Source organism: Gorilla gorilla, chromosome 5, assembly GCF_029281585.2.
Source record: "Gorilla gorilla gorilla isolate KB3781 chromosome 5, NHGRI_mGorGor1-v2.1_pri, whole genome shotgun sequence".
In the NCBI taxonomy this organism is placed as follows: Eukaryota; Metazoa; Chordata; class Mammalia; order Primates; family Hominidae; genus Gorilla; species Gorilla gorilla.
The window spans coordinates 130,325,767-130,337,565 of NC_073229.2; positions in this window are offsets into that span (position 1 = coordinate 130,325,767).

Genomic DNA, 11,799 nt, shown 5'->3' on the forward strand with positions numbered 1-11,799 from the left:
AAGTTTTACTGGTGGTTTAGAGGAGAAATGAGAGCTCTTTTCTTTTTAAAATTTGCCACCTGTAAGCTAAACAATGTCAGTGTCATTCTTTCCTGAAGACCCTGCAGCTGCCGTTCAGTGCCATGTCTCTCCCTCCAGATCCTGTGGTTTTTAGCCATGTATCACAGTCATTCCACCTCTGCCAATGCAGTGACTTTTGCCTTTTTGACAGTACCTGGCACAGATTATTGGAGATAGCAGACACAATACACATTTTCAATAATGGGATGCCTGGAGGGAGGCTAGACCAATGAATGGGCCTGTGCCAGATGCTGTGTTTATCCTGTTGCTCAAAATTCTATATTCCCCAGTGACTGCAACATTTGCCTCCTTTTCTTCTCCCCACTGCCAGAGCCATGGTGCAGGTGCTGATTAATTTTTGCCTATTCTACTCTCAGGGTCTGTGAATAATCCTCTTCTTCTACCTGCCTTTAATCCATCCTACACATTCAGTTCACCCTGATTCTATCCTGCCCCAGCCTCCAAACTCTCTAGGACCCCTCATTCCTTGCCAAATAACACTATGATTTAAGAGCCTTCACACTGTGGACCCAGAAGATGTTTTCACCCTAACTCATACTGTCCCTTATGTATCGATTGTCTCACAGCCTGTGCAATCGAGCAGCACACTGCCTAACTTGCTCTTATTTTCCTACTTTCATCCCTCAGTAAAACCCTACTCAGACTTTATATGTCAAATACTAATTCTTCCGTGAAGTTTTTGATTTCACCAGTTGGATATGATTTCCTTTCTTCTGATTTTTTTTTTTTTTTTTTTTTTTGAGACAGGTTCTCACTTTGTCACCAGGCTGGAGTGCAGTGGTACTATCACGGCTCACTGCAGCCTTGGCTTCCAGGCTCAAGTGATCCTCCCACCTCAGGCTCCCAAGTAGCTGGGACTACAGGTGTGTGCCACCATGCCGAGGTAAGTTTTAATTTTTGTAGAGAAGGAGTCTTGCTATGTTGCCCAGGCTGGTCTCAAACTCCTGGGCTCAAGCAATCTGCCTGCCTTGGCCTCATAAAGTGCTAGGATTACAGGCGTAAGCCACCATGCCAAGCCACCTTCTTTTGATTTTTACTCAGCGTTCTGCTCTGCCTTTTGTATTAGACTCTTTACGTGCTGGTCTAACTACCTGATTAGAAGCCCCTGAGGGCAGGAAGGTCATATTCATCTTTGCTTGCTGCTAAATTATATTCAGGGTGAACCAGACAACCAGTGCTCCTCCTGCTAGGAGTCTGCAGTTTAGCAGTCCACACTGGCATAGCTGCAGCCCCTTATCTGAGACCTGGTACCAGAATCGACATGGAAAAACCCAAAACTTCAACACATTAAATACTCGCCTATGTTTATTTTCTGCTATATTGCAAATTACCAGCAATTTAGTGGCTTCATACAATACCCACTTACTAGTACACAGTTCTCTAAGTCAGAAGTCTGGAACAGTGTGGCTGGGTCCTCTGCTTAGGGCATCACAAGGTTGAAATCTAGGTGTTGGCCTGAGTTTTTATCTGGAGGTGATGAGGAAATAATCCACTTGTAGCTTTTTCCTGTTGATAGAATTCTGCTCTCTGTGGTCGTAAGACTGAAGTCCTCCTTATCATGGAATCAGGCCCATTGGGATCATTTTTTCTTTCTTAAGGTCACCTATGTCATAAAATAGCAGCTAATCATGGGAATAAAATCCATGGTATTCTCAGGGTGTATACACAAAGGAGGATGCAGGAAATCCTGGGTCCATCTTAGAATCCTGCCCACTACATCGCCTTAAATATAAATGTGAGGCACTGGTGAGCTGAGGACAAATCCACTTTTGGACAATGGTAGCTGGGGAGGCCACTGTGTTCCTTTAATGAGTCTAGAAAGATGTCCAAGAGAAGGGAAAGCTTAGGAGTTCTTGGAAAGTTGGGAGGGTCCTGGAATTTCTGAAAGTAACTTGATGGTGTGGAGGGGTGGGTTTTCCCAGGTAAAAAATGGAGATGAGGAAGGGGGCTCAGGGAGTGGATGAGATGTGCAGGGAGCGGGTGGGAGTGTGTGGGAGTGCTGACGCTGAAGGAACCAGAGACTGGCATGGGTAGCAAAGCAGCAGGGAAGGAAACTCATCTGGGAGCCCCAAGTCAGGGCTGTGATTCTGATCTGCAGTGTGGGGAAGGTGCTGGTATGGCCGAGGCCCACGGCAGAGGGGATCACCTCAGTGGATGTGCTGGAGCAAGTGGAGGGTCCTGCTGAGATAAGTCTATGGGAGGCCGAGGGGAGCTGCGTGGCCTGCAGGAAGTCTGCCAGCTGTCGTGGAGGGAGACTAAGGAAGGCAGGGGCTTTGGCTGCTGGGCTACCATGAGGGTGAGATTTCCCAGAAGAATGTCTAGCAAAGAACTCTTGGCTATGAATAAAGGAGGAAACATTTTCCAAGAGACCACAGAGCCCAAGGCAGTGCCAAGTGCTGGCCCATGGGCCACGAAGTTAGCTGCTGACTCACCCTGTGACTACAGGCACCTTACTTGGCCTCTCACTGCCTTTGTTTCCTCATCTATAAAATGGAGACTAACAATAACTCTGCCACTGCTCAGTCTAAATAGCATATAGAAAACACTTTGCAGTCACTAGCTGCCAGGAATATGCCTCTGCCTTTTCGTGGGCTCTGCACTGTGGCTCCACCTGTAACCTGAACTAACCATTCGCTGCTGGGGAAGAACACAGCACAGGTGCAGTGTAGCCTGTTGCGGCCCAGCCCTGGGTCAGGCTGGTTCGGAGACCCCTTCCCTAGCTGGACCCTGGGCCTCAGGAGAGTCACATCCAAACTGTGTGTAAGTCAAACAGCAATTCTTGTTTAGGAGACCCCTTTGTGATACATAACCTCCTGCTAGGTTCCTTCCTGGAAGGAATTTTCTTGGGGATTCCAAGTGAAGAAGTTTCCCCAAGTCACACGTAACTAACCCTTCACTTTCACTCCATCATTCAGTTTGTTAGGCAAAGCCCAGGTGTCACTGTTGAAAACTTACCAAATGGTGAGCCTACTATAAAGCTTTGAAACAAGAGCCAAGCATTCGCTCGCATTCCGTAGATCCCACAGATGTACTTTGGGTGATGGTTGTAGGAATCTGTAGACAGGCGTAAGTCCATTTCCTCTCTGGGCCTAGATCAAGTCTAAAAACTCTCAAGACAATATTGGGCAATTGTTGACATATCCTAGAACTTTCCAGATCCCAACAAGGTGCTTAGAAAGAGGTGGGCTGCTTTATCAAGGACTTTAAGAAGTGAGCAGTGATTTGAACTGAGAAGAAGCTCAAAGGAAAGGGGTTTGATGCCAGCTTCTAGGTCCCAGCAGAAGCCAGGACAAACCCTGGCAGAGAACTGATGTAGCCGGGGCTGCCTTACGATGTACCAAACCTCAGAGAGCAGTCAAAACCAACCCTTAGGCTTTTGTTCCAACCTCATGAGGACACAGTATCAGGAGCTCCTTGCATCCTGAGCAGGAAGGTCCTTCTGTGCCAGGACATGTCTTGTGGCCTGAAGGTGCTCCACTAATGGACAAGCATCGTCTAGGGACTGGATCTTCTCCATGTGGGGTCCTGGAACACAGTCAGGCCACGCAGTTGGGCAGCAGGGTAAAGTGCAATGCGGGGCTGCTCTTCGTGGGCCCACCTTGCCCCCCACTGCCAGGACAGAGATAGGGCCTGTGGAGCTATTCTGGGGCATGGTGATGGGCTGAGGATGGGCCCTGGAGCCCTGTGATCACTCTCAGGGTGGCCTGGAACAGGCTGAGAGTCTTCTGGAGTTTCCAGGTGGACAGGCTTGTCTTCATCCAGAGCCCCAGGACTCCTGCATTCTGCAGAAGTCTCTGGGTCCACCAGGGCACACGTTCAAAATGATCTTCCTGTGGTCTCTCTGCTCAACCTGGAAGGCTATTTCAGCATCTTTCTAGAATTGAGCAGAGTCTGGCTGTATCTTCAACCCTGGATGGCTTTGCCCACAGTAATTCTTGGTTCCTATATTTTTGTCCCTAAACACACCATCTTAGCCTCTAGAATTCTATGATGCCCCTGCTTTGTGAGCCGCAGCAATTTACCAACTTGCTTAATTCCAGGGTTGCTTTTTAGGGAGGAATACTCCCACAAACTCCACCACTAAGGGGCCATGAGACTTTGGGCCAGTCATAGCACTGCTTGGGACCTCAATTTCCTCATCAGTATAATGAGGAAACTGGGCTAGATGATCTCTAAGGTGCTTTTGGGCTCCAATATCCATTCATCTATGATTCTACCATTCTGAGGCTTCCCTGTAGAGCTTCAGTTATTCATTCAACAAATGCTTATTCAGCAACTCCTGTGCTAAGTCCTGAGGATGCACCGTGAATAAGATGTGGCTACTGTCCTCAAGGAGGAGGAAAGTAAAAATTCAAATTAGTAAAAATTCAAATTAAGAAAAAAAGACATATATAACTTTACTAAACAGTGTGAACTCAGTGGAGTAAGCTGGGACAGTTGAAGGGCCACCTCATTGTTTCCTGATTCTAGGGATCACTTCTCTTCATTGCCTGATGTCCAGTGTCTTGGAAACTGTTGTTTCATATATTTTGTCTGTTTTTTTTTTTTTTTGTGTGTGTGTGTGTAGGGGTTGTTTCAGGCAGGAAGGTAAATTTGGTCTCCATGACTCCATATTGGCCAGCAGCAGAAGTCCTAGCAAACTTTTTTTTTTTTTTTGAGACAGGGTCTTGCTCCATTGCCCAGGCTGGAGCACAATGGCACGAGCCCGGCTCACTGCAGCCTCAATTTCCTGGGCTCAAGAGATCCTCCCACCTCAGCCTCCTATGTAGCTGGGACTACAGGCACGTGCCACCATGCTCAGTTAATTTTTTATTTTGTAGAGATGGGGTCTTGCTATGTTGCTCACCCTGGTCTCAAACTCCTGGGCTCAAGTGATCCTCCTGCCTCAGCCTCTGAAAGTGCTGGGATTACAGGCATGAGCCACCATGTCTGGCCTCCACCAATTTTTGATCATACAATCTAATTTTTAAAATTGGGCCTGCATCCCCATCATATTTATATTTATCTATAAATTTTATATGTGTACACTTGTGAATACATGTAGCATTAATCATATTTATTAGTATTAGTAACAGTAAAGCTTAATTTCTTTGTTTTTTAGATTGAAACACAGATAGAAATAGAAGTTAAGATATTTTCTTCTTGCACACCAATGGATCATCTGTGTATCTACACATCTAAGGCCAAAGGACTCAGGAAGACCAGTTCTGTGAACTTTCAAAATTGGTTGGAAAAGGTATCTGAGATACTTGGTATGGGTAACAGTACACATTCTGTTCTCAAATCAGAAACAGGAGATTGGTACACTTGGCTGATACCAAATAAAGCTAAGGTTCTACAAAAAGTGTCCTTTAAACATAGTGTTTGAAAAAAAATTGCATTCCTTGGTCCTATTTGACAAAATTCCCACAATTTTCTCCCTTTACCTTGGTCATACCTTATTTAAATGTCAAAACTGTCCGTAAATCTTAAAACACATTCTAAGTGCTATATACTAGGCAATGTGGAAAAATGCAAAAAAAAAAAAAAAACAAAACAAACCCTCTGAATAGAAATGCCTATCCTGAGTTTAGCTATCTTTGCTTTCCTGCCTGTGTCATGAGTGGGATGCACCCAGGGGTGATGTCTTAGTCCATTTTGTGCTGTAATAACAGAATACCACAGACTGAGTGATTTACAATTAATAGAAATGTCTTGGCTCACAGTTCTGGAGGCTGGGAAGCCCAAGACTGAGGAGCTGGCACCTGGTGGCTACATCATCCCATGGTGAGAGAGCAAGAGAGTGAGAGAGCGAGACAGCGAGACAGGGAGAGAGAAAGAGAGAGTGCGTGTGTGTAAAAGAGGGCCAAACTCCCTTTTTATAACCAACCTACTCCTGCGATAACGGCATTAATTCATTCACTCTGCCCTCATGGCCTGATCATCTCTCATCAGGCCCCACCCCCAAACTCTGTTACAACAGGGATTAATTTTCCAATACATGCTTTTTAGGGGACATAGTCAAACCATATCAGGGGGACTTTAACCACCTGCACTTGAAGAGAAATGGAGAGGGCACTGAATTAGGTCTGTACTTCCTTTCTGAGACTTTAGAAGATATCAAGAGACCTGGCTCACTCCTTTCCTCCAGCAGCCTGTTCAGCGTGGCCCTTGAGCTTGACTCACAAACAGCAGTGGAAAATAAGCAAGGGGAAGAACGTGCCTGCAGAGCCCAAAGTCAGCCTGTAGAGCTCAGGCTGGCAATCACTTTCACTCTGCTGCAGCAAGCACCCCTGGGGCTGCTGCCCAAGGATCAACGCAGCAAACCAGCAGGAAGTGGAATGGTCAGCAGAAAGGGTAAAGGAAACCTATCCTTTGTCAGACAGGAGCTTTATTTCCACTCTGGTCCACAGCCTCAAAGGGCAGCTGCCTCACAGGGAGAGTGTTTGACCAAATCCGGTTTGCAAGTTTGAAATAAGAACTCCATTTATTGCTCTCTGAAACCGAGTGCTAGAAGGCCCCATTCCCAGCAGCCTTGACACCCCCCTGTCCCCTCCTACTGTGACAGTCCAGGTTGTTCCAGCTGCCCTGGCTGATGTCTGGCCCTCCAGGATGGATATGTGTCCAAGAAATCCCAGACCCATCCTCCACTTGGACGATTTTGCAAACCTTCACATAAGAACAGATTGCACAAGTGGTATGTGTGAGGGCTGACGGAAGAAAAAGGGAAGAGCTCTTTCTGCTTATGACTGGGACGCTGTTATTCATCAAGCTCTGGTGTTTCAAGTGAGTTTTGTGGATGAGGAGGCCAAGTCATGTCAGCATTAGAAACCTCCCTGGCCTCAGTCATATGTGCTACCTCACCTCTTCCCCACAGCCCCTGCCATTCCTTTATGAGGACCCTCCCTGTTTCGTGCTTTCACAGAGTAAAGCTGCTGTGAGTGGTGCCTCGAGTCACACCCAGCTCACACTGCCCCACAGAATCTGACACGAGGTCTGGGGTGAACTCTGTGGCCCTGGCCTCCATCTTCTGCCCTGCCCTTGCTTCCTGAGGTGGGCAGGAAGCGGGACTCGCGATGAGGGCTAGGCCCCGGCTTCTGGCAGTGGGGGAGTTTCTATCCTGCCCAAGGGGTTAGGGGAAGGAATGTTGGTCACATGAAATCCAGGGGCGGCTATGTAATGTGGGAGACAGCAAGCATCATGTTCCCACACTGTAAGTCATGATGACACTGTTAAAAACGACGGGTGGGTGGGGAAAGTGAAAGAAAAAGAATAAGGGGGAACAGAAACCAAAGTGAGGCATACAGAGGCATCAAGCAAGACTAACGGCCAAGGTATGAAGAGAGGCCAGGGGAAGGGGTGGCCTGGAAGGGAGTCGGGAAAAGGCAGACGAATCAGACTGGGTAGGAGGAAAGGAATCAGGCCAAGGAAAACATAATGAGATGTGAAGAGAAGACACGATCATTTGGGGAGATGGCAGGGAATCTGCCACCAAGTACATCAACACAGGGTGTTGAAGGCCGGGGCCAAGAACACCTTTGGGGGCATCACCCCAGCACAGCACGGAGCAGCACCTGACTGTGAAATCTGTGTCTCTGCTTGCTGGCGGCCTAACTAAATTCAGATGGAAAGGGTCTGTGAGACTCTTAGAAGAATAGAAAGGGGGATGGAAGTAGAGGGAAAAGACCAGAGAGACCCATCTGTGCTTCACAGCTCTTCACGAGTTCATTCCCAAGCAGGCTCTGCCTGTGGTCTTGTGGGTGATGCAAAAAATAAAAATAAAAAATAAAAATTTTAAAATAGGATCTTTGGCTTTTGTTCTCATAACCTAGGAGAGGGAACAGATGCACATACACAAAGCACCAAGCAGCAACAATTTTATTGAGACTGTTCAGTGGACACAGTAACAGAATACTGGTTGAATGAATAAATGAAGACCAAAGAAAGGAAATGCAGAAACGCTTTCTTGACCATGTCATTTGTCATTTTAAAAAATGCAGGAATTGGTCAGACGTGGTGGCTGACACCTATAATCCCAGCATTTTGGGAGGCCAAGGCAGGTGTCTCACCTGAGGTCAGGAGTTCCAGACCAGTCTGGCCAACATGGTGAAACCCAGTCCCTATAAAAAAATACAAAAATTAGCCAGGCATGGTGGTGGCCATCTGTAATCCCAGCTACTTGGGAGGCTGAAGCGGGAGAATCGCTTGAACCTGGGAGGTGGAGGTTGCAGTGAGTTGAGATTGTACCATTGCACTCCAGCTTGGGCCACAAGCATGAAACTCTGTCTCAAAAAAAAAAAAAAAAAAAAAAAAAAAGCAGGAATTAAACAGTGTTGGTCAAAATGGATGAAAAATTCAAAAATGGACCAAGAAGGTACAATACCCAGGCTTGACAATAGCATAGCACAGGTTCTGAATCAAAGCAGAGAGCAGGAGGCATAGCTGCCAATTCTAGTCTTCTGGGTGAGCTGAATCTGCCTAGACATGGTATTTAACACCTTGAAAAAAAAAGTTACCCCCTAGGAATCATATTTAGTATATAAAAGGCAACAAGGAAAGACTGGTTAGATGACCCTAGAGGAGGCCAGTTTGCTAGCATGGAAGCAAGGCTTTCCTGAGGCTGCTGGTTTGGACAGAGACAGATGTTGGAAGACCACTGAAGAGCAAAGATCAGGTGAGTAACTGAGATTGGCAGGAGGCCAGATGCGAGAGGAGAGTGGTTGTATATGTGTGTGTCAAAGAGGCAAGGGCATTCAACTTTCAATTGAGAAAAATGAATAGGGGGGCTGGGCATTGTGCCTCACGCCTGTAATCCCAGCACTTTGGAAGGCTGAGGTGGGACAATCTCTTGAGGTCAGAAGTTCAAGACCAGCCTGGTTAACATGGTGAGACTCCATCTCTAAAAATAAAAGTAAAAAATCAGCCAGGCATGGTGGCATGTGCCTGTAGTCCTAGCTACTCTGGAGGCTGAGGTGGGAGGATTGCTCATTCCCACCTATTCCCACTATCCACTCTATCTCTAAAAAGAAAATAAAGAGAAAAATTGATAGTGAAGATGATGATTACAACAACTAACATTTGAGTGCAAACTGTGTGCCAGGTGATGTTCTAAGCACTTTACATGTATTAGTTTATATAATCTTCACTACCACTCCCTGAAGTATTATTATTATTATTTCGAGACACAGTCTCACTCTGCTGCCCAGACTGGAGTATAGTGGAACGAGCATAGCTCATTGCAACCTCAACCTCCCTGACTTAAGCAAACCTCCTACCTCAGCCTCCCAACTAAAGTTGCATGCCACCATGCCCAGCTGATTTTTTAATTTTTTGTAGAGATGGTGGTCTCACTATGTTATCCAGGCTGGTCTTGAACTCCTGGACTCAAGTGATCCTCCTGCCTTGGCCTCCCAAAGTGCTGGGATTACAGTTGTAAGCCGCCATGCCTGGTCTATTATTATTATTATTATTCTCATTATTATTTGCCTTTTATACAGAAAGAAATCCAAGCAGAGAGAGATCAAACAATTACCCAGAGATTAGCCCAGGACTCTAACATTAAACTCTACAACTCTCTCTGAAGTCATGAAAAATTTAATGTCTCTTTCTTTAGCTGTAAACATCTGTCCTCTGACCTGCCTACATAAGAGACATTGCTGATGATTAAACCTTTGTGAAGAGACTGACTGTGTTGTCATTATGAGAGTGTTAGCATTATTATAAGGCAATGCTTTTTCCAGAAATAATACTAAATAGATGCTCACATTCTCATGCAATACCACAAGGCCTTTAAGAAGTTTACAGAGGCTCATCAACTAAAGAACCCTCCTGTGTGCTCACAATAGACAATAATGCCAAAGGAATCCTCTCTCAAAAGAAGAAAGGTCTCTCTCTGACACCCTCTTGCAATTCTTTCAAGGTTTGGGGGATGGCGCACTTCTTTCTTATAAAATGGTTCCCCACTGAGAGTAATAGCTAGGCTCTTGTCCTTACAAGAGCCTCTCCCACAAGGGCCAAACCAGAGGACCAAGCCACCTCAGAAATGGGGTTTTGAATCTGGGAGGCAGCAGATAGAGAAATAGATAGCGAATACATCTGTTTTCACAAGAGCCTGTTGTTCTCTGTACTAACTGCTATAAAAACGACATGAAACTAGCCACACATTAGTTTTGGTTCTCGTGACTAAATCAAGGAATGGCATGATGGTGCTGTGTCATTAGAAATGAAACCAGTTCTTAAGCGAGAGAATAGGGCCAATATTTTAATAACCCGAACAATTTCATAGAAAAATCAAAGCTGAAACTTCAACACCCTAGCCCTGAACACCTGCTGCTTAAGTTAGTTCTGAACCAGTGAAACTCCTATCTTGTCATGAAGACATGGGGTGGGCCCTGACTTGCCCAACACTCATGGTGGCTGGGGACATCTTCTTTCCATCTGCTGCCCTGCTAAAGTGGAAACGGGGGCTCAATCTTGGCTTCGACAATGCTGACTGTATTTGGCACTTTAAGAAAAGTACCTCATATTCAATTATTATTTTTTTCAAATATGTAACCTTATATATTTTGATACATATGACGTATCCTCTAATATATGAATTTGGCCTTCCCTGAGGTATTATCATCCACGTTTTTTCAGATGAAGAAATTGAGACTTAAAGACCTAAGTAACTTAGCTAGAAGCAGGCAGAGCTGGGCTTCTGAACAAAAGTGTTCTTATCTGTATCTGCACCACCTCGAATCTGGCCTGCATCACAATAATAATGATGTTGAGGTAGTAAACATTCGTAAGTTGCCTCCCGCCACATCCACTGCCCCTTCTCCTGCCACAGCACCCAGATATTACCTGGAGGCAACCCTCTCCTCCGCACTGCCTCCCCCTTCTCTGGCAGGTGGATACAGCCAGCTCCTAGGGGTGGGTCCTCCTGTGCTTCGGTCAATCAGAGCACCCATCATCTGGCCGGGTGATTGGCTCAGGGGTGGGCATATGGGCTGATTCAGGCCAATGAAGTTTGAGGAAACGTTCACTCGCGCTTCTGGGAAAAAGCTTCCTCAGTCCTCTGTTGTAACACAGGGGAGACAATCCCTCTTTTCCTTGCTGATGTATTGGAGAACACAGAAAGCCCAAAATCCCTCAGCCATTTGTCCCACCAAGAGAAGTGCCAGCCTGAGCAAGAAGCCAGCACACGGAAGAGGCAGCCCTTATGAACAAAACAGACCTGGCGCTGGGATCATGAAGAGGGTGTAAATTCCAGATCAAGCTGTGGAGTTTTCAGGCTGTGAGCCAATGCAATCCCTTGGTTGGCTTAAGCTGGCTTGCGTTTGATTTTCTGTCGCGTGGAAATTCTTAACCAGTATGAACACTGTTGGTGCCGCTCCCAGTAACATCTGATTGTTGCTTTGGTTTCTCAATCAATAGCATAAAACCCATTTGACAAAAATGACTAATCCTCCAAAATTCATCAGCATTTCTGGAGCACAGCCATCTCTGATGCCCACCTGACTTTCCAGACAGGACCCTCGTTTTTCTATTCCTGAGGTCTGGCTTCTTCGGTTTTCTGCTCTGGTATAGCTCAGTCTAGGTCATTTCTCCTCCAGGTTCCACCAGTGACAAGTGACAGCTGCACTCTGCTGAGGAAACAAGCAGGAGCACGGGCAGCCAGCTACAGATGCCAGCATCAGCCTGACGAGAAAAGCAGTGCCAAGAAAGGGTTTGGCCACAATATATTTTTGTTTTTGA